We start from the raw sequence: 23,248 nt of genomic DNA on the forward strand, positions 1-23,248 counted from the left end.
GTTTTCATGTTGCCAGCCATGCCTATTGTTCTTTGGTGTTCATTCCTCTTCCTTTTGGATCACACAACATAAAAATGATTCATAGTATTAAAATGACTTCTTTCAAATTCATACACCCTGCATACTCGAATTGCTATTTGTGTTTGTTTCTTTGGCATGCCTTAATCCATTCATAGGATAAGATGTCGGCCTAACAAGCCAACTGGTTTATACTTGATAATTTGGTAGTACATTTTCATTTTTAAGATTATACTAGCACCATGAAACACACCAAGACATTTAATTACATGTCATGTAGTACATATGAAGTACTCATTGTTATACTAGAAAAGGGCCAGCTAGTCGTAGAAACATAAATAAGTACACTTTATGACTTGTTAAGATGAGACACACAACTTTAATACATAAAACGACACAGATTCTTCACTAGTTCCCATTTGTTGAACTCATGATGTAGAGAAAATCAGATCAATTCCTTCAGTGTACTTAGTTGGCTAGTCGGTGTAGGCGTAATGCTGGTTGTCGGCATCGATGCTTCTGCTGTTGCCTTTCTGTTGTTCTGCCTGGTGCCTTGTATCTTCCTTTCCGCTTGCTTTGTATCTCTGTTGTATTGTGGTGCCCATGTAATCCTGGCCGGTTGATGGCTTTGTTAATTCAAAGTTGGGCTATGTTCGAGCTCTTCTCGGGCTCGGCTGGCGCCTTTTCTCTAAGAAAAATGAAGTGTACCAATTGTAACTCGAATGTTCTTTTCCATCGTTTTGTATTTTTTCTATGTTTAATTTGTACAAGTTCATATTATTATTATTTTTAGATGGTAACTTTGACTTGCTAACTTTTTTTTTCTTCATAGTATTCTTATTTTTTACCCATAACATTTGGTTCTACCGCTCTATATAAATGCACAATTTGATAAAATGAGATATCAACTTTCGGATGTTGGTAAGTAGAAGATCTCCCTGCATGTGCTATGACTTAAGAGTACATGAAAATAGGACAAGGCCCAATTATTGTGTGGCCCCATTGTTATTGGATGTAGATTGGTGCGCCATGCACTGCGAGTCTTCAATGCTTGCGCTTCTTAACGTTTTCTATATAAAGTGACCCACAATCTATTTATAGTCTGAAGCACTTCGTCCAACACTTCAAGTTTGGTGTTTGCTTATTCGAGTGTTCTGTAAGCACTGAGAGTAAGCCGAGAAGAGGAAGAAAGAGAGATCTTGAGAGCGCTAGGAATGGGAATATGGAGAAAAGCCAGACTTATTTGTTTTCACCTCTAGTGTTGGAGGTACAAATATTATATTTAGTGTTTTCCCGACGCCTTCCATTCCTATGGTTCTTGAGCACTCCTTCCTCTTCCCTTCTTCTTGCGGAATAGATTAATGCATAAATCATAAATATGTGTGCACATACTTAGACAATCTGAGATCTAGAAGACTAGTCGAGAGAGCCTGAAAGCAGTGGAAACGTGGCACGTGGAGGAAACTCTAAAGGGAACGGATGAAGTTGCAGCCGTCATATCATTTTCACCACTGATGGGTAGAGCATTTAAGACAGCTGATTCAACCTCCACTTTTGAGCCGTGAGGTGTAGATTCTGCACATGGAAATGACAACAGAAAACTTGCTCCGTGAGAAATCACAATGTCCACACAGATTTAACCAAACAAATCAGATGATTACATAAAATTAATCTTTTAGGTGTTACTAGGTGAATATTTGTTACTGGACTTCTGAGACATGATTTTTATTAAAACCTCAAAAGGCTACTTTTCCAAGACACGATTCATGATTCGGAAATTAAATGCATAACCAAATGATATGGTAAAACATTATAGTATGACGATCAACTCAAATAGGATGACGAAACAAATATGAGCGCGTGAGGGGAAAATGATATTTTATCGCGAGTGATGAACCTTGAACAAAAGGGGTATTGGCTTTTTAGTTTTTAAGACCACCGCCACACCCGAGAGCCAGGGGTATTGGCTTCAGTGGTTCATATTTGAAAAACTTATGAGCATAAACTAAAATAAAGGACTAAAGCACCTAAATAGTTGCATCAGTTGAGTGGTCAATGGAGTTCATTTCATTCTCTATGGAGAGGTCAACTGCGTACATTTATATCAATTGAGTTTTCAAGAAAAACAATCAATTCAACTAAATGAATGGTGCATGTCAATCTGGTGATCGCAAAATCATGTATAGAGTGGCCGCCTATTACTCTCTACTTCTATTGATCACTCCCCACTCTCTGCCGTTTGGATTTTACTAGGAAAAATCATGATCGAAGGAATACATCCAAGCGCGGACAAAACACTTCATCTTAGTTTACTACAGTAGAATCTAACCAAATTGCTAGCAGTTCATACTTAGAGCATACACTTTGGGCACTTTCTTCACAATATTCAGACATCATTGCCATCACAAATTCACATGAAAATACCGAGGGCCCTTTATTCTAATTTCTTCCTAAACTTTGGCACTTTATCTCTGTGCTAAGTGGTGAATCCAGCCGGTGGATATTGAGGTTCTGCAATGGATGCAGAAAGTTCCTTTTTGGAATCTTAAGATGTTCACACTAACTCCCACCCCACTAAAGTAGGTACCGTGCATTTGTCTCCAAGTTCATACGTCAGGTGCTGATTGCTCGGATTGTTGAAGCCCCGGATTTAGCTAGCATGTACCATGTCAATCTCCGTGATGCTTATGAGACCATAGACAGATCGAAGGACTCTGAGACCATGCAGCAGAGTGAGGAAGAGCTGAGCGATTCTCACCTGCTGATTCGATGTTCACTGACATTCTTGCATGCATAACCCTTCTTGACCTACATGAGGAATACATCAGTCCTGGAGTACCACACATTGGTGAAGCAGAGGCCAAACTACAAGGTTGTAACTGGGAACTACTTTAACGGGTGGAAGAAGTACCATACTCTCTTCAAGACCTCGTTCTTCCTTTGTGTCCGAACTTTGTTCCGAAAATACGGTGATTCAGTGTGTTGGGTCTGGGGCGAAGCCAGGATTTGGACATATGGGGGTCGAGCCTGTTTGGTAAACTATCATAATCTTATAGTATTGTGTCGTTTTGGCGCTATGAAAACATGCAACATTTTTATTACTTAAAAAACATACCTCTACAGTTGCTAATAAGATAAAAATATCAATAATTTCATCAAAAGAGAACTTAGCTGCCCCTTTCAAGTTTCAATGTAGACTATATCATGCAATTCCAAAGCAAGCCACCCTCCATTTTACTTCGAATTAATCTTTTTTAGGGTTACTTTGAATTAATCTTGAACATTTTCTTAATATATGATGAACATTTTGGGAAAAATATAAATATATGAGTTGAAAATTTTCGAATATGAATTGAACATTTGTAATATACTTTAAACAATTTTCAAATACACATTGAACATTTGTGTAATATATCACAGAACAAATTTCAACAACATAGGGAATACTTTATATTCATAGTACAATTTGTAATATATGATGAATATTTTATAATGGATGATGAACTTTTTGTAATATACCGTGAACATTTCCTAAATATACAATGAACATTTTGGTAACACGGAATGAAATTTATATAATACAGGGAAAAAATTAAAAATTAAAAATTAAAAGAATAGAAATATAAATAGAAACAGAAAATAAAAAAGAAATAAAGGACCAGAAAAGAGAAACCGAAAAAAAGAAATAACGAACGAAAAACCTGAAGCAGCAACGCGCAGCATGCGCTTCCGTGAACTAGCCGGCCCATCCGCGGGCGCTGCGGCCGTTTCCTCGAGGATTTGCCGCCCGCGGAATTGGAAAACCCTATTCGCCGCTCGCTGCGGTGAACTGTCGGGCAATCGCACAGAGCAGCGACACGAGATACAGCCGGCCCACTTCCAGATTACACAGTGCGTCCAACCGGTTTTGCTATTTTACAGTCGAGTGTTTTTCAATTCGTCGTCAATCAAATCCGTGTCCGTCTGTTCTCACGCAGAGATTCGTGTTGATTTTTTTCTTCGTGCTGGCGTTCCACTTGTTTGGGTTGATGCATGTTGGTTTCTCGGGTTTGGTTTTCCTGTCTCAGCCCGTTACCGCCCCCGGCCCGGCACTGTCTCCACTTTCATCTGGAGGGTTCTGTTTTGATAAGGCAAGGAGAAGGGAATGAGCTCGAGCAGCGGAGGAGAGGAGGCGATTTCTTATGTTCATGGCGATTCCGAGCTATTCCACCGCTCGATTTCGATTTCTCCTCCCTTTTCTCTTCAATCCCCGCTGCCGCGGTCGGTTGTCCTTGCCTCTCGTGTTTTCCTGTGTGCTTTTGTTTGTGTTGTGGCTGTGTAGTTCCGGATCTAGGTAAGTTTTGGATCCATGGATCCATGGTTCATCTGTTCTTGGTGTTGTCGGTGGATCCGTGGTAGGTGCATGTTGCTGTCGTGTTTGTTTCTAGTCCGCCATGCCTAGCGCTCCATTTCCCATCCTTCTGCTCGCCTGAGTTATGTAGGAGCTTGTTGTATGTGGGGGTTCTAATCCATCTGCTTGTTGTGGTCCTATTCTCCCATGCTTGTAGATGTGGAGGTAGGCGTAGGTTGTTTATTCTGATGTAGATATAGAGGTAGGGGAAGTTATAGTTGCAGCGGTGGTTAGCCCTATCAATTTTATTTCTGCCGGCCTGGGTGTCTGTTCCTTTGTCATTAGATGTAGTTGCAGATGATCTAGCCTGATTTCTGCCTGCTTATGCAGTTTAGTTGTATTTGCTGTTAGCTGCTGCCTGCTGATGTTTGCTGTTGTAGTCCCTGGAATTCATTATGATTTTTTGTGTTAGATGTAGGTGTTCATTTCCCCCGGTACCTGAATCTCTCTGAATTTGTGTGTACTAGGCTGCAGTGTTGTTGTAGTGTCAATCCAGGAATCTCTCTGAATTGCATGCTTCTTTACAGTGTATTTTTACTCCAGACTTGAAGTGTAACTTACCCCTAGAATTACAGTGTATCCCCATCCAGAATTGCGGTGTAATTTAACCCATAATTACAGTGTAACTTACCCCATAATTGTAGTGCATTTACAATGTATCCTGATGCTTCTTTATTTGTTGTTACTCTGGAATTTGTCCTAGTAGTACTGTGTATTTTCCCCCTAATTACAGTGTAATCCTGATGCTTCTTTCTTCAGTGTAAATTTTGCTATAATTACTGTGTAATATGTCCGTAGAATTACACTGTAGGTTACCCTGCAATTACAGTGCAATATACCGTAATTACCGTGTGTTTTTGTGCTTTTTTATTTGTAATTACTGTGTAATTTGTCCTAGAATTATTGTATAATATTTCCCCCCATTACAGTGTAATTCTCATGTGTTGTAGAATCACATTGTAGGTTAGCCTGCAATTACAATGTAATATACCATAATTACATTGGTTTTTTCGTGCTTCTTTATTTTGTAATTACTGTGTAATTTTCCCTAGAATTACTGTGTAATATTTCCCCCCATTACAGTGTAATTATCATGCTTCTTTCAGTGTAAATTGCAGTGTATATTTTTTCAGTGTAATACTGCGCCAGTTTCTTTGTTATTTACATTGTATTTTTTTATCAGATGTTTTGCATGCATTCATGTGATTTTGCACTGTAATATCCCCCATTCTTACTATATAATTTATCTTCAGTTTTTGGCAGTGTACTTGCTCTACCTTTTCATTGTAAGTTGCCCTAATTATTGTGTATTTTTACTCAGAGTTTCACTGTATTTAGGTTGGTTTTTACACTGTATTTAAGTGATTCTTCCACTATATTAATATGCCCCCATTACTCTATAATTCCCCTGATTGCTGCCTTTCAATGTATTATTTGTTGTGAGATTTCCCTTGTAATTGAGCCCCTTACTCTATAATTTTCAGCTTTCTTTAATTTTCTTTCGTGTGTCATGTATTATGTTTTGTTAGGTTTAGGTCAATGTGGAGACTACGGGAAGTCTCTCACAATGATGTTTTGGTAGTTTCTTCTATTGAGAGGGCTGATTCTTTGAATGATCCTTTTGTGCCTAATGACTTTGTGGAAGATGGTTCTAATGCTATGTCTTTGGTAGTTATTTTTGTCTTGTTCTCTACTTTCGTTTTCGTTTTTATTCTTTCTTTCTGTTTATTAAAATTTCTATTTGTTGACTGAATTATTGTTTAGGATCTTTCTAGTGGTGACAGAGGTTTTGATAAAACTATTTTCAATTTCTATGTGAATCATGTGAGTCTTTCTGATCTAGTTACAATTAATGACTTATCTTTTTTATTCACAAGAATTACAATGTAATTTAGCCTAAAATTACAGTGTAGTATGCCCCTAGTATTACAGTGTAATGTATCCAAAAATTTCATTGCAATCCCCATGCTTCCTTTATGTAATTGCAGTGTAATATACCCTAGAATTGCAGTGTAATTTAGCCCAGCTTTTAGTGTAATCCCAATGCTTCATTTTTTTAAATGACAGTGTAATTTTCCCAGAACTACAGTGTAAACTCCATGCTTCATTTATGTAATTACAGTGTATTTTCCCCATAATTACAGTGTAAACTTCATGCTTTATTTATGTAATTATAGTGTAATTATTCCCTGAATTGCAGTGTAAATTTTCCTAGAAATTCAGTGTAATTTTTCTTCTTTAAACAAAGTAGTGTAATTTTCCCGATGAACCTCTGTATTACTTGATATTTGGGCTTCATTCTTGTTCAGATTTGCTTGAATTATAGTGGATTTTAACTCTGCTTTGTGTGATTATCCTGTGTAGTCTCTTGGTTATTATCATTGTAATCCACTAGTGTGATTATTCATTTATTCACTGTCCATGTGTACCAGCACTATAACAAGCTCTACTTTTGATTGTCAATATTAATGCATTCATCTGATAGGACTTGTGTTCTTTATGCTGATAGGTCTGTCTCTATATTCATGACTTCATCTGAACTTGCATGTATCTCTGTACTTATTCTGTTCAGCTTTTGCTTGAATTTCCGGTGGATTTTAACTCTTTGAATTACAATGTAATACCTCTTAATTTCTCTGTAATTTCCACTATATTTGTAGTGTAATATTCCCCAGGATTACATTGTAATATACATACCCCAAATTTATATTGTAATATCCCCCAGAATTACATTGTAATTCTGAATTGTATTAAATAATGATGGAATACAGTGTAATATTCCCCCAGTTTGCATTGTATGTCATGTAGGTATTACACTGGAATTCATCTCATTTTTTCCATGAATGTCATGAGTTGTCTAACTCTGTAATTTCCCCTGAGTTCATGTTAGCTACATGCCCTGTATCGCAGCAAAGATTTTTTCATGTGTACTACAACACAACTTTTTTCATGTAATTTCGTCATGGTTCATGTTACCTACATTGCCCTATACTGCAGCAAAGTTTTTTTTCATGTGTACATTACACTGGAATTCGTGTTGGTGTAGTGTTTTGACAGTGAAATATTAACAGTTTTACCTTCCGACAGTTAGAATTTTCCCCCTGATGATTCCAAAATTCTCACTAGATTGTATGATGGTTTTTTTGCAGGCTAGTTCATATAGCAGGTGTATGTAGAGCAGCAGGGTGAGGAAAAACATGGAAGAGTTCAATAGAAGTGTGATCAAAAGGAGTAGGACATTTCGTGAGCTGTGGACCGTCTCTTGGATGATCTTCCTTTGTCCACCACCAATTATTCAGATCTGTTCTTCCCTCTTGCTTCTCTCCAGGTACTTGCCCCTCTGATGTGCCTCTCTGACTTGTTTTTGTTCTTCCTTCTTCTCACTCCCTCTCTCCCATGACGTCTCTCTGATGTTTTTCTACTCTTTCTTCTCATTTCCCCTCTCCCATGGGCCATGGCGCCTCCCAGATGACTTGTGTGATGCAAGTTAAAGGAGGGTCCTGGGAGACGCCAGTATTCTGATGATTTTTGTTCCTTTTCTTTGTCAGGTGATTTGTTGTCCAGGAAAGGAAAAAAGAGCGTGGGCAACGGTCCATGAGGGTTTGGTGATAGTTGGCTTGTTTTGTTTCGGTTATTAGTTAGAACCGGGTCAGATTTTAGCCACACGACCCCTTTTTTGGAAATACAAGCATACAATTGTCCATGGTATTTGGACATAGGTGTCAGCACTTGATTTATCAGGAAATTTGACTATAATATAGTGCCTTTTACCTTTGTATTGGATGACTTTCTCCGTTATTTAACATGTTTACCTCCGACCCGGGTTTGATGTTTACCCCCGACCTGTTTAGGCGTTCTTTTTTGCTTTCTGTTGATTTTTCTGCTCATACAGGTGTAATGTGTTGATTGGTCAAGAAATTTGACTGTTTTCGAATTGAAAAACAATCAAATGTCAAATAGACAGTCCCATTGGAAAACCCTATTCGCCGCAGCTGCGGTGAACTGTCGGGCAATCGCACAGAGCAGCGACACGAGATACAGCCGGCCCACTTCCAGATTACACAGTGCGTCCAACCGGTTTTGGGAATCTTCTAGAAGGTTCCCTGAACCGGGTTTTTCCCTGTTTTGTTTCTTTTCTGGTTCGGCTTTCTATGGTTTTTTTCTTTTTTCTTTTTCTTTTTTCTGTTTCGATGTATTTTTATCTTTTTTGTTCAACTTTTTTCCTTTTTCAAAAAGTGTTCACAAATTTCAAAAATAATTGCCTTTTAAAAAAAATCGTCAAAATGACTATAAATGTTTCTGTTCGCAAAGTTTGTTAAAAATGTTCAAAATTCAAAAAATATTAAAATTTAAAAATTGTTCTCATTTTAAAATTTGTTCAAAATCCAGAATTTGTTCGAAAATTTCAAAAAAATTCTAATTTCTAGATTTTGTTTCTGTTTTCAAAAAATTGCATGTTTTCAAAAAAATTCGGAAACTTAATAATTGCTCTGAAAATTTGTCCGCAATGTTAACTTTTTGTTCTCATGTTTTCAAATTTAGTTCATGTTGTTCGTGTTTTCAAAAGTGTGGAGTTCAAAAATTGTTCAGAATTTTAATTTTTGTTCTCATTGTTTCAAAAATTGTTTAGAATTTCAGAATGTGTTCCAATATTTCAAACATTGTTTGTCTTTGCAAAAAAGTTATCATTCTTAGAAAAATGTTCACAGATTCAAAATATGCTTGCGTATAATTTTTTTTGCAGATTTCCATTTTTTTTCATGTTTCCTAATTTTGTTTGGAGTTTTGAAAAGTGTTTCCATTTTGAAGAATTGTTCAAATATTAAAAGAATGTTTGGTATTTTGAAATTTATTCAAATTTCAAAAAAATGCGGAATAAAAAAGGTTTGGAATTCCAAAAATTATTTTCATCTCCGAAAGAATATTCGGCATTTAAATTTTATTTCCAAATTTTTCAAGAAACGTTCGATAATGTGTAAAGATTATTTTAAATGTGGCTCTTAGGTGAGAACTTAAACACATAACATTTCCATTAAATTGAAAGTAGCTGACGGCTCGAGTGACTAGTGGCATAGGTTCCAGACCCGTAAGTCGGTTGTTCGATTCCTGGCATCGTCTCACTTTTTTCTACCATTTTTACTTCGCGCTTTCCTTTCATTCGTTGTTAGTGGACCGCCCAGTCACGGGTCCTTTGTGCGTCTACGTGCCGTTGGACGTAAAGAGGGTCCAATAGAAGCTCCCACCAAATACTTCTAATCACCTCACGATCTCGCTAACTACCACTACGTCCTAAAGAATTTCTCGATCGTTAGGGCCTCTTTTTTTGTGGGCAATATAGAGAGCTTTATTCAAACGAAGGCGTTCTCCTGTCAGTCAGCCAATAGGGTAGTCAAGAGGAAGCCAGGAGTGTCCTCAAGCCAGCTATCAGTCACATTCAACGTGCAAGCACGCTTGGCACATAGATGTGCTGGGACGTTTGCTAACCGGATTACATACTGAATTGCAAAAAGAGAAATCATTAGCAAGCTCTTCAATTTCAACTAAGATAGAAGCCATAATCGAACAAGAATCATGACGAGTGTTCCAGAGATCAAGCATCTCCAGGTAGTCCACCTCCGTTATCGCATGCAGTGGCGGAGGACGAAACTTTTTTAAGGTGGGGCGAACTCTTAAGCGTAACTCTTTTTTTATGCAAAACCAAAATTGACTATGCCAAATATTTCATTTTTTCAATTGTCGTACACAATTCATTTTTTCAATTGTGATGGTAAAGCTTTATTCATCACAAAAAATGCCATCACTGCATGGCAATTGTAGATTGTCAGACCTTTTCCCTTTCCGTTCGTTGCCTTCTAGCCGTCGGCCTCACGCTGCAGCGTGCTCCTGCTGGACCCCGGAAACACAAGTACGCGATCACGTCCACGCTGGCTCTTGCTGGTCGTCGGCCACCCACGCGCGCTCGGCCCTCTGCTGTCCGCCGCGAATGCAGGTCGCTGTGGCAAATTTTTGTGTTTTGACCTTTTTTGTCACGACCGGTTTTCCGGATAATAAATTTCTAGAAAAGACCGTCGTGCTCATCAGCCACAGGATTACTGTTAGCTGATGAGGCTCCAACTTGATACAGAAATTCCAAGCAAAATACAAAATATGTAGTACAAGACCATTCTGGCCTGTGAGTACAACAAATGGTTTCTAGTGGTTGATGACGGAAGCGGATTGTGAAACAACAGTGTCTATGGGACTCCATTTCCCACGGGAACAACTGACCAGGTTAATTCCTATCTTCGCGAGGCTGCTATCTCCATTGAGTGGGTTCCGGGGCTGGCATCGCGTCGCCCCTCTCCGTGCAAGAAAATCTGGCAAGACAATAGCCACGGACAAGCCAATGAGTACTTCGAATGTACTCGCAAACATTATGAACACAGATATAATATAACAATAATGTGCTGAAAATATTTTATGCTCATGACGTCAGTCACAAAAGATAAATGAAACTCTGATGCGTGCAAGCAAGTTATTTATAAAATTACAATAACATAGTAGTATTAAAATTTATGAAATAAATAACAAGCAAGCCACAGTCGGGCGTCTTAGCGACACCACATAAAGGGGATTTAAAAGAAATGCCACAGTCGGGCGTCTGAGCGACACCACATAAAGGGCTTTAAAAGAAATGCCACAGTCGGGCGTCTGAGCGACACCACATAAAGGGCTTTAAAAGAAATGCCACAGTCGGGCGTCTGAGCGACACCACAAAAAGGGCTTTAAAAGAAATGCACAGTCGGGCGTCTGAGCGACACCACATAAAGGGCTTTAAAAGAAACAATCATAATGAATATCCCGGAGATAGAACCATCCCAGAGATACTCGGTAATAACAATAATATCACGGGTTAGTCAACAATAATAATAATCATAGTTATCACAAGTCACGAGTAGTAATTCCATTTTTTGGTTAACCGTTTCACCTCCGAAGACCGACACTAAGACCGACACCTGACCCATTCCAAACTGTAATCCTTAACCATGGACACGGCTATTCAAATAGGTTTATTCTCTGCAGAGGGTGTACTCTTTACCCACGAGTAACGGATTTCTTTAGTCCATCGGGACTAATTCCGTCTACGGTCTTTTTGTTGAAAACACACCTAACTTGCACACACCAGCTTATCTCACACGTGTCTGGAATCACCCACGACACCTGTTAAGCAAACTCTAAGTGGGGAGGCTACAACCTCGCGTAGCATGGGATCAAATTTATATCGCGCGCTCTAAGGGGTGGCCTCCCCTCTCGGTCCCAACCGGAAACACCCATGCCCCCGGACCAGGTGGCCTGCCTACCAGCTACAACCGGTATCCTCCACCATGGCCTCTCTGTACGGTGTGTGCTAGAAAGAGGTTGACAACTTACTGAACCGTACTCTACTTGCTGTAGAGACGAGTGGTAGTACGAAACAAGTATGGGGGTTACTAGAACAAGACTCGATCTACGGTCGACTCAGGAGATTTAAGTATTCCCTGCATGATTAGCATAACGAATATATTTCAACCAACAGAGTCACCGCTCATATCACCTTGCCATGCCATACCAGACAAAACCGTCCCGACGGAGACCGGTGACAAACTCATGCCTACCCAAGGCAGAGGTTTTCCCGGGTTCCTGCCGGTATGCATGCAAGGCACATGAGGGTGATTATCATCACAAGTCTGTCCATTTCCAACAGCATGGAAATCAATAACATGCACCCATGCATATGATCATATCACATGAAATAATAACTTTCTCCAAAGTGAGGTGATGTTATGAACGTGTCATCGAACACACAAAATTTATTATGCCGGGGTTCAGAATGCTTGCCTTCAATGTGTGGAAAGGCAGGGTGCACTCCAAAACTTGAAACATTTCTCTTCTCTTCAAAAATCCTATTTTAGCAATATAAAAGAATTAACACACAAAATAAAAACAGCATCAAAAGTTGTTCTGAATTTTTTTCAAATAAATCTTAAAATAAACTAGGTGAAATTTGAGAGAGGTAGGAAAAAGAATCAACTCATTTGGACTTATATTTAAAAAGTTATAGCCAGTCAAAGATTTGGTCAAATCTGTTTTTAAAAATAAAACAGAAAAGAAAACGTTTCAGAAGGGAATACGTTTTCGGAGCGGGGAAAGCGTACTGGGGTGGATTACGCCTTCACTTAACCGACGTGGATAGGCGCAGGGTCACTGACAGTGGGTCCTAGGTGGCCCACTAGTCAGGTTTGACTAGTCCGCCCTCCTCCTTCTCCCTCTGTCCCGAGCGGAGGCGGAACTCCGGCGACCAACGCCGGCGAGCGGCGGCTCCTCGCGGCCTCTGGAGGGCGGGGATGGATCCGCGGATCGAGGGCGATCCTACTGGTAGTCGCTGGGTCGGCGGGGACGGCGTGAGCTGCCGGCGGCGAGCTCCTCGGCGGAGGAAAGCTTCGGGGAAAAGTGGTTTCGGGGCGGCGGTGGTTCTCGATCGAAATGGAGTAGGGGGAAGTGTTCAGGGGAGGCAGAGAAGGCTTCTGGTGAAGAGATTGGAGAGGGGGAAGCTCTGGTTGCGCCGAACGGAGCCGGGAGGCGGCGGTGGCCGAACTGATCGGAGAGGTTGAGGAAGACCTGCTCCCCTCCAATTGGTGGCGATGGGGGCGCTAGTGAGACGGCGTGAGGCTACCTGAGGGCTCGGAGACGCTCGGGGCTTCCTTAAATAGGCGATGGAGGTCGGTTCCGAGGCGGCCGGAGATAAGAACGACGATGGACCGCCATGCTGTAGCTAGGGCGACGTGGCGGCGACGAGCGCTAGGGGACGAAGCTGTGGATGAGCACGCACTGCTCACAGGGGCAGGTGGCGAGCTGGGGTGGCTTGGGCGGCACCGACCACGGTCGGGTCTGCTAGCGGCCAGCAGCTAGCCGCCACGGCCATCCTGGTGGTGGCGCTGTGGGGCGCCAGGTTGGTCGGGGTGGTGTGGCGGTGTAGGGGGAACACGATGAGCGGGCTGGGGCCGGGTTTTGAGTGCGGGGTGGGACGCGGCGACTCGGGTGCATGCGGGTGCCAAACGCACGCTCTGGGCGCGCCCAGAGCATGCCCGGGGTGTGCTCGACGATATGCCATGGCAGCCTAGAGAGTCCCAAACTAAACGAGAGTTAGCAGAAATAGGTTATGGTCTAGGGCAAAACCTTAGGACATGCTGGTTAGTTCAGGAGCTCAAGCTCACAATGTAAATATGAAATCATGCTGAAACTGGTCATGCACTCAGGGTGTTTGACAAAATGCCAAAGGTACCTAGGTAGGTCTTGGGGTAGCCAAAACTTCCAGGTTGGGGTCTCTTTCGATGTACACGAGGGTGGTGAGGTTAGTTTGCCAAGAGAAGAAACTTGTTAGTGCAAGTTTAGCAGAATTTCAATTCTGGACAGGGAATAAATGACATTATTCCATGAACCAAAAATGATCTAAAGGGTGCATGCTCCTGGACTTAAGGGTTTAACATGGAGGACTACAAGTAGGAGAAAGAATCAAGGGTTAAAGAGCAAGCAAAAATATGGTTGCTGTACAAACCATCCAGTTGGTCCAGAATGAAGATGAGGTTGATTCACTCAAATTTTTCAAAGAACATAAATAGGTTTTTGCACAAAGTGGAATAATAGGCTCCTACTGACCTCCCCTAATTTTGGTAGAAGTTTTAAAGAAATATTTAAATAGGTTGTAGTGTAAAATTGCCCACTGGGCCAGAGAACAAAATTTGCTGTAGAGCTCAAAATATTTCATGAATGAAATATATTTTTGCATAAAAGTGATTTAAAAACATTGCATGATATCTCCAAACTTTGGTTGGATTTTTAGAATAATATATCAAATGGTTGCAGTTCAAATATGGCCATATAACCTTGAAAAACCATTTTCAAGAAAGTAAAGATCAAGCAACTTAATTATTTAATTAGTTATATTAAATAAGGGAAAGTTTCTCTTGACAGATTAAATAAGTCCAAAGACATATTTGGAAAGTTTTCTCTCTGAGAAAAACTCATCATCACAGGGAAGGAAATGATTTAAAAAAAAATAAAAAAGGAGCTCAGAAATCCAAAGTTTTATTCCTGGCAAATTTTTTAATTAAAACAAGGCCAAATTTTTGAGGTGTCACAACACTACCCCCCTTAAGAAAAATCTCGTCCTCGAGATTTGTTAAAAGCTGTTTGAAGGTAAACTATAAGCAGTAAAAATGTGGCTACAGTGAGAGGGTAATAAGTGGTGAAAAACCACAGTGCGAAAACTGGTGCCGCGTGGAAAAGTCTACGGTTCGGGACAAAAACGCGAGATTTCTACGCTGGATATAAATTTAGAATAACTTCTAAATTTAAATATACGCTGGTCGTACCCGAGAGCATAGTGCTCTCTCTGGCCGACAGGTGGACCCGGGGCCCACTGTCAGCCTCTTCTTCTCCCTCTGGCTCTTTCTTCTTCCTCTCTCCCGCGCGCTTTTTCCACCGGCGACGCCTAGTGTGTAGGGCATCTAGGCCGTATCGTGGTAGTGCGCGGCGTGCTAGCTGCCGGTGCAGCGTGCACTCACCTCGCGGGCCAGCGCGCTGTCGGCACTGCTCGCGGATTCGACTCCGAACACCGGCGATCGGCGACGAGCGGCGTTGGTGGACTTCGCCCACCGTACACCGAGCTCGAGCTATAAAACGGCCGGGGTGCCTTTCTCTTCTTCCTCACATCTGGCCTCACTTCTCCTCCTCCTCCCTTCATTACTGCTTACAGAAGCTCGGGTGAGGCTCTAATGGCGGAGGCGATGCCGGACTGGTTTGTGATCCTGATATGCGGAGGGCTGGCGACACTACTGGGGCTCTCTGTGCTCCTGTGCGCGATGATCTTCGACGAGTGTCGCGACGCTGCGGCTCGGGTGTTGGCTCTCCGCGGTGGTGGTGATCATGAGGAGTAGATGGAGTGTGTCGGGTGCTAACTGTTGTTAGGGGGTGATTAGCTGGATGTAACACCGTTGCAAAGTTTTGCAAACAGTGTATGTGTCCGAATGATTATGGTTGTGAGTCTGCTGCGTGGTGCTGTGTGAAATTAAATAATCCACGTCGTGAGAAGGGCAGGTGTAGCAACTCAGGGAAAAGAAATCTCACTCCAGAATTTTGCGAGGAAAAACAGTTAAGTTAAAGGAGCATAAACCACAACAAAAACTACACACATTAGTAGAAGCCAAAATAATTGACTCGTCGCACAAATTTGGGGTACCATGCATAAGATACACGCAAATATAAATGCTGCAAAAACAAATACAGTAGTGACGTCTAAAATGAAAATGGTAACTGGACGGGGTCCTGATAAAATGTCTCTGGTAAAGGAATACACTCCTCTTCTATCGGAGGAAGTGGATTGACCAGTCGATGTATGCGTCTCTCCGGGTCGGGTCTCAGTGGTCTGCCGATGGCAATCTGAGGATTTAAATCTGCGAGGCTCTGGAGATAATCCATCACTCGCTGGTTCAAATGCTCTTGAGCAATGATGTACTGGATAAGGTTGGCCAGAACTGGGTCTCTCTCAATACGTCCACCGGGAAAAGATGTTACTTCTCCGGGTGCTGCACGACTCGGAAAGTAATAATATCCTCGTTCGCGGGCATAGGGTACTGCGGATCGAAGACGAGCAATCGCTTCTTTCGCAGCAGCTTCTATGGCCAGGTGTGGGATTGGCATAGATTTCCCCACGAAGGAAACTTCCGTTGGATCTTGATTGGAGTCTACGGGAGGGATGTGCACTGCTGCCCAATATTTCGAGGTGGAAGAGGTGATCCTCGATTTGAACAGCTCGTACTGAGGTGGCTGGGTAGAACCCATGGTACTGCGGGTAAAATCCCACAATATTTTGACAAAGCTACCTGGGGTTGCATCTGGGGTTCTCAGATGAATGCTGGGGCTCGGCATGACAGGAAAAAGTTGTGAGTGTGGTGCACAAGGTGAGGGTTGCTGGGTAAGGTCACAAGGTGGCCTTTATATAGCAATGGAGCTGGATCATTTTACCGTGGTGAAAGGTAATAAATCTGCCAGCTTAGCTCCAAAGGTCGAGTCAGTGTCAGAGATACACATATCTCATAAAGAGACGCGTTACTGTGGTTGTCGTCGGGTTGGTTTTGGTAGTTGTGCCCAGAAAAATATGCAACTATGCGCTGACCAAAAATGCAAGGCCACTATTAAAACAGAGGCACAACGACAGGCTGCGTTAATATACACGGTCGCATGATTACAAAGCGAGGATACACTGAAACTCGGTGCTACTCACACGGCTTAGTCTACCTCGTTTATGTCTAAACGGGCGTGCCTAGTGGATGTCGAGGCTTCTCCACGTGTCTCACTGCCGGGATTAGTCGGAGATGGCGGGGGAACTGCAGGGTCGGGGTAGTGATGATGACCATCGCAGGGATTGTTGGCCACAACCCCGTTGGAGTGTGCTCCCAAAATGCGACGAAGCACCTCTGGGGTTATCGCAGCACCTTGGCCGATGGCTGGGGCAGGCCTCAGGGACTCAATTGGGTGTCCAAACAGCATGACTGGGTTGTCGGCGTTGGGCTCGTTTTCTTCTCTCGCCGGAGCTCGACGAACCAGCTCTCCACGAGCTGCGATTAGATCAATAGTGATCTGGTCGAACAGTGCCTCTAGTGCTCTTACATAACGCACTAGGTGCAACAATGCGGGGTCCGTCTCGTGATCTCCGTTGGCAACTTGGGGTGGTCTACCATACCCTTCACGTCTGGGGTAGTAGTGAAACGAGCGACAGTTAACTCTGGGCGACAAGTGCCTGAGATGAACTATAGCCTCTCGAGCGGCTAGCTGGATGGCTTGTGGCTCAAAGGAAGTTGTCCTTCCGGTGAACCTGTAGGGGCGCTCGGGTGCTAGACCCCTACCGTAGATGTGCACAGTGGCCCAGAATTGACGGTCTTCACCGCTCATGGGTCCTTGATACATGACATATTCTGTGGCTCTTCTAACGCATAGGCACGACGGGTGAGGTTTGCGAGTATGGTCACAAAACCTCCAAGGTTGGTTGCTGTGGTCTCGTTGTGCACTATGGGTCCAGGCATTGTGGCTCGGTTTGGGGTAGCGGCTGTGCGGTGCAATGTTGGGACTAGCGTGCCCTTTTTATAGGAAAAAAAGGGGGCGGAGTCTTCCTTCGCACGCTTGCGGAAAAGGACTATTTAGGGGCCGGTCACTGGCGCATGAGTGACAGGTTAGGTGGATAGGTTGGGCACCGACTGTCAAAAGGTGTTGGGTCACTGTGTGGCTATCTTGCACGAGAAGCTTGGCTGGGGTTTGGCTAAGGTCTAGTGGGTTGGTTGCCCAAGTTTATTGACCTGGCTAAGATAGGATTAGCCAATGGTCAGCCTAGCTCTGATACCAAGTCTGTCACGACCGGTTTTCCGGGTAATAAATTTCCAGAAAAGACCGTCGTGCTCATCAGCCCCAGGATTACTGTTAGCTGATGAGGCTCCAACTTGATACAGAAATTCCAAGCAAAATACAAAATATGTAGTACAAGACCATTCTGGCCTGTGAGTACAACAAATGGTTTCTAGTGGTTGATGGCGGAAGCGGGTTGTGAAACAACAGTGTCTATGGGACTCCATTTTCCACGGGAACAGCTGACCAGGTTAATTCCTATCTTCGCGAGGCTGCCATCTCCATTGAGTGGGTTCCGGGGCTGGCATCGCGTCGCTCCTCTCCGTGCAAGAAAATCTGGCCAAGACAATAGCCAGGGACAAGCCAATGAGTACTTTGAATGTACTCGCAAACATTATGAACACAGGTATAATATAACAATGATGTGCTGAAAATATTTTATGCTCATGACGTCAGTCACAAAAGATAAATGAAACTCTGATGCGTGCAAGCAAGTTATTTATAAAATTACAATAACATAGTAGTATTAAAATTTATGAAATAAATAACAAGCAAGCCACAGTCGGGCGTCTTAGCGACACCACATAAAGGGGCTTTAAAAGAAATGCCATAGTCGGGCGTCTGAGCGACACCACATAAAGGGCTTTAAAAGAAATGCCACAGTCGGGCGTTTGAGCGACACCACATAAAGGGCTTTAAAAGAAATGCCACAGTCGGGCGTCTGAGCGACACCACATAAAGGGCTTTAAAAGAAATGCCACAGTCGGGCGTCTGAGCGACACCACATAAAGGGCTTTAAAAGAAATGCCACAGTCGGGCGTCTGAGCGACACCACAAAAAGGGCTTTAAAAGAAATGCCACAGTCTGGCGTCTGAGCGACACCACATAAAGGGCTTTAAAAGAAACAATCATAATGAATATCCCGGAGGTAGAACCATCCCAGAGATACTCGGTAATAACAATAATATCACGGGTTAGTCAATAATAATAATAATCATAGTTATCACAAGTCACGAGTAGTAATTCCATTTTCTGGTTAACCGTTTCACCTCCGAAGACCGACACCTGACCCATCCCAGACTGTAATCCTTAACCATGGACACGGCTATTCGAATAGGTTTATTCTCTGCAGAGGGTGTACTCTTTACCCACGAGTAACGGATTTCTTTAGTCCATCGGGACTAATTCCGTCTACGGTCTTTTTGTTGAAAACACACCTAACTTGCACACACCAGCTTATCTCACACGTGTCTGGAATCACCCACAACACCTGTTAAGCAAACTCTAAGTGGGGAGGCTACAACCTCGCGTAGCATGGGATCAAATTTATATCGCGCGCTCTAAGGGGTGGCCTCCCCTCTCGGTCCCAACCGGAAACACCCATGCCCCCGGACCAGGTGGCCTGCCTACCAGCTACAACCGGTATCCTCCACCATGGCCTCTCTGTACGGTGTGTGCTAGAAAGAGGTTGACAACTTACTGAACCGTACTCTACTTGCTGTAGAGACGAGTGGTAGTACGAAACAAGTATGGGGGTTACTGGAACAAGACTCGATCTACGGTCGACTCAGGAGGTTTAAGTATTCCCTGCATGATTAGCATAACGAATATATTTCAACCAACAGAGTCACCGCTCATATCACCTTGCCATGCCATACCAGACAAAACCGTCCCGACGGAGACCGGTGACAAACTCATGCCTACCCAAGGCAGAGGTTTTCCCGGGTTCCTGCCGGTATGCATGCAAGGCACATGAGGGTGATTATCATCACAAGTGTGTCCATTTTCAACAGCATGGAAATCAATAACATGCACCCATGCATATGATCATATCACATGAAATAACAAGTTTCTCCAAAGTGAGGTGATGTTATGAACGTGTCATCGAACACACAAAATTTATTATGCCGGGGTTCAGAATGCTTGCCTTCAATGTGTGGAAAGGCAGGGTGCACTCCAAAACTTGAAACATTTCTCTTCCCTTCAAAAATCCTATTTTAGCAATATAAAAGAATTAACACACAAAATAAAAACAGCACCAAAAGTTGTTCTGAATTTTTTTCAAATAAATCTTAAAATAAACTAGGTGAAATTTGAGAGAGGTAGGAAAAAGAATCAACTCATTTGGACTTATATTTAAAAAGTTATAGCCAGTCAAAGATTTCGTCAAATCTGTTTTTAAAAATAAAACAGAAAAGAAAATGTTTCGGAAGGGAATACGTTTTCGGAGCGGGGAAAGCGTACTGGGGTGGATTACGCCTTCACTTAACCGACGTGGATAGGCGCAGGGTCACTGACAGTGGGTCCTAGGTGGCCCACTAGTCAGGTTTGACTAGTCCGCCCTCCTCCTTCTCCCTCTGTCCCGAGCGGAGGCGGAACTCCGGCGACCAATGCCGGCGAGCGGCGGCTCCTCGCGGCCTCTGGAGGGCGGGGATGGATCCGCGGATCGAAGGCGATCCTACTGGTAGTCGCTGGGTCGGCGGGGACGGCGTGAGCTGCCGGCGGCGAGCTCCTCGGCGGAGGAAAGCTTCGGGGAAAAGTGGTTTCGGGGCGGCGGTGGTTCTCGATCGAAATGGAGTAGGGGGAAGTGTTCAGGGGAGGCAGAGAAGGCTTCTGGTGAAGAGATTGGAGAGGGGGAAGCTCTGGTTGCGCCGAACGGAGCCGGGAGGCGGCGGTGGCCGAACTGACCGGAGAGGTTGAAGAAGACCTGCTCCCCTCCAATTGGTGGCGATGGGGGCGCTAGTGAGACGACGTGAGGCTACCTGAGGGCTCGGAGACGCTCGGGGCTTCCTTAAATAGGCGATGGAGGTCGGTTCCGAGGTGGCCGGAGATAAGAACGACGACGGACCGCCATGTTGTAGCTAGGGCGACATGGCGGCGACGAGCGCTAGGGGACGAAGCTGTGGATGAGCATGCACTGCTCACAGGGGCAGGTGGCGAGCTGGGGTGGCTTGGGCGGCACCGACCACGGTCGGGTCTGCTAGCGGCCGGCAGCTAGCCACCACGGCCATCCTGGTGGTGGCGCTGTGGGGTGCCAGGTTGGTCGGGGTGGTGTGGCGGTGCAGGGGGAACACGTCGAGCGGGCTGGGGCCGGGTTTTGAGTGCGGGGTGGGACGCGGCGACTCGGGTGCATGCGGGTGCCAAACGCACGCTCTGGGCGCGCCCAGAGCATGCCCGGGGTGTGCTCGACGATATGCCATGGCAACCTAGAGAGTCCCAAACTAAACGAGAGTTAGCAGAAATAGGTTATGGGCTAGGGCAAAACCTTAGGACATGCTGGTTAGTTCAGGAGCTCAAGCTCACAATGTAAATATGAAATCATGCCGAAACTGGTCATGCACTCAGGGTGTTTGACAAAATGCCAAAGGCACCTAGGTAGCTTTTGGGGTAGCCAAAACTTCCAGGTTGGGGTCTCTTTCGATGTACACGAGGGTGGTGAGGTTAGTTTGCCAAGAGAAGAAACTTGTTAGTGCAAGTTTAGCAGAATTTCAATTCTGGACAGGGAATAAATGACATTATTCCATGAACCAAAAATGATCTAAAGGGTGCATGCTCCTGGACTTAAGAGTTTAACATGGAGGACTACAAGTAGGAGAAAGAATCAAGGGTTAAAGAGCAAGCAAAAATATGGTTGCTGTACAAACCATCCAGTTGGTCCAGAATGAAGATGAGGTTGATTCACTCAAATTTTTCAAAGAACATAAATAGATTTTTGCACAAAGTGGAATAATAGGCTCCTACTGACCTCCCCTAAGTTTGGTAGAAGTTTTAAAGAAATATTTAAATAGGTTGTAGTGTAAAATTGCCCACTGGGCCAGAGAACAAAATTTGCTGTAGAGCTCAAAATATTTCATGAATGAAATATATTTTTGCATAAAAGTGATTTAAAAACATCACATAATATCTCCAAACTTTGGTTGGATTTTTAGAATAATATATCAAATGGTTGCAGTTCAAATATGGCCATATAACCTTGAAAAACCATTTTCAAGAAAGTAAAGATCAAGCAACTTAATTATTTAATTAGTTATATTAAATAAGGGAAAGTTTCTCTTGACAGATTAAATAAGTTCAAAGACATATTTGGAAAGTTTTCTCTCTGGGAAAAACTCATCATCACAGGGAAGGAAATGATTTAAAAAAAATAAAAAAGGAGCTCAGAAATCCAAAGTTTTAATTCCTGGCAAATTTTTTAATTAAAACAAGGCCAAAATTTTGAGGTGTCACATTTTTTTGAAATCTATTCGAGATTTGATTCTAGTTTGAATTTTTTTTGAGTTCTGACCCTTTTGCTACCGCCAGAGTCCTTGGCGATAGGGTCTAACAGCCTGCCGCCAGGGACTTTGGCGGTAGGAAACATCGCTACTGCCAATTGGGCTGGCGGTAGCCTACACAACCCTACCGCCAAGATACTTGGCGGTAGGCATGAGCATGCACTGTGTTCAATACTTAGAAGGTTTTTGACGGTAGGGCATGCAACTCTACCGCCAGGGACCATGGCGGTAGGCTGTTATACCCTATCGCCATGGTCTCTGGCAGTAGCAAAATGATCAGATTTTGAATTTTTTTCAAATTAGGGTCAAATATCGAATAGGTTTCAGAAAAGAGTCAAAACACGAAATTTAGCCCGTGCTGGCTGCTAGGGTTCCTGACGAGGGGAAAGCCTGGCGTGTGGACAAACGTAGGACTCGATGCCTGGATCGAGCGAGGCTGGTTTCTTAAGGCCCAATAAGCTGTCCAGGTTGTTGCAATTTTCCACTACGGCCCAAAAACTTTTCACGGTGAATTTCAACCGGCTTTATTCTTTTAGCGATCGATCAGGAGTATGTGTATAACGGAATCGCCAAAAAAAAAAATCAAGGACCTCGCCCTACCGGGAGCTCATGCGTGTACCTCGAAGTTTGGCAAAAACATCACTCAGCGCCATTGCCTCCGCAATATGAGGATCCGTAACCCCATGTATGGCTTGCACCATGCACCCAACAGTCTATTGCTAGACCTTGCAACTCCGCCTGCACCGGCAGTAGTCGTGTCAATGGAGATTGCACCGTCTGTGTTGATCTTTACTGTCCCAGCTTCTGGTGGTCTCCAACCATGGCCCGCCCTAACCAAGGTCTGTTTCCGTGGTAACTCGAGGAGCGCTAGGGCTTCCCTTGTCACGTGCATACAATTTGCCGGATCCGACCCCTCCTTCTCGTGCGTCAACTTATTACGAGAGTGCCAAATTGACCACATTATGATGATAATCAGCGGTCTATCCTTGTCCGAGAAGGAGGGTCACATAGAATTTCTTTCGCCCATGTGACTGGGTGAAGTTGAGGAAGCCGGAGATCAAACCAAAGCAACACCTCATTCCAAAAACGTTTTTCATGAGAGCAGTGGATCAGGGCGTGCTGGAGATCTTAGTCCATCACTAGGCAGATC

General features: G+C 43.5%; 1 long non-coding RNA gene and 1 pseudogene across 1 annotated transcript; both read left to right on the forward strand.

Annotated features, from left to right (window-relative positions):
* Positions 1-2,475: 2,475 nt before the first annotated feature.
* On the forward strand, positions 2,476-3,458 carry LOC119358091 (annotated as a pseudogene).
* A 641-nt stretch (positions 3,459-4,099) lies between these two features.
* On the forward strand, positions 4,100-8,243 carry LOC119356179. Its single transcript, XR_005171855.1, has 2 exons — positions 4,100-7,736; positions 7,957-8,243. It is a non-coding gene; the product is annotated as an uncharacterized LOC119356179 (long non-coding RNA).
* The last annotated feature ends 15,005 nt before the right edge of the window (positions 8,244-23,248 follow it).

Source organism: Triticum dicoccoides, chromosome 2A, assembly GCF_002162155.2.
Source record: "Triticum dicoccoides isolate Atlit2015 ecotype Zavitan chromosome 2A, WEW_v2.0, whole genome shotgun sequence".
In the NCBI taxonomy this organism is placed as follows: Eukaryota; Viridiplantae; Streptophyta; class Magnoliopsida; order Poales; family Poaceae; genus Triticum; species Triticum dicoccoides.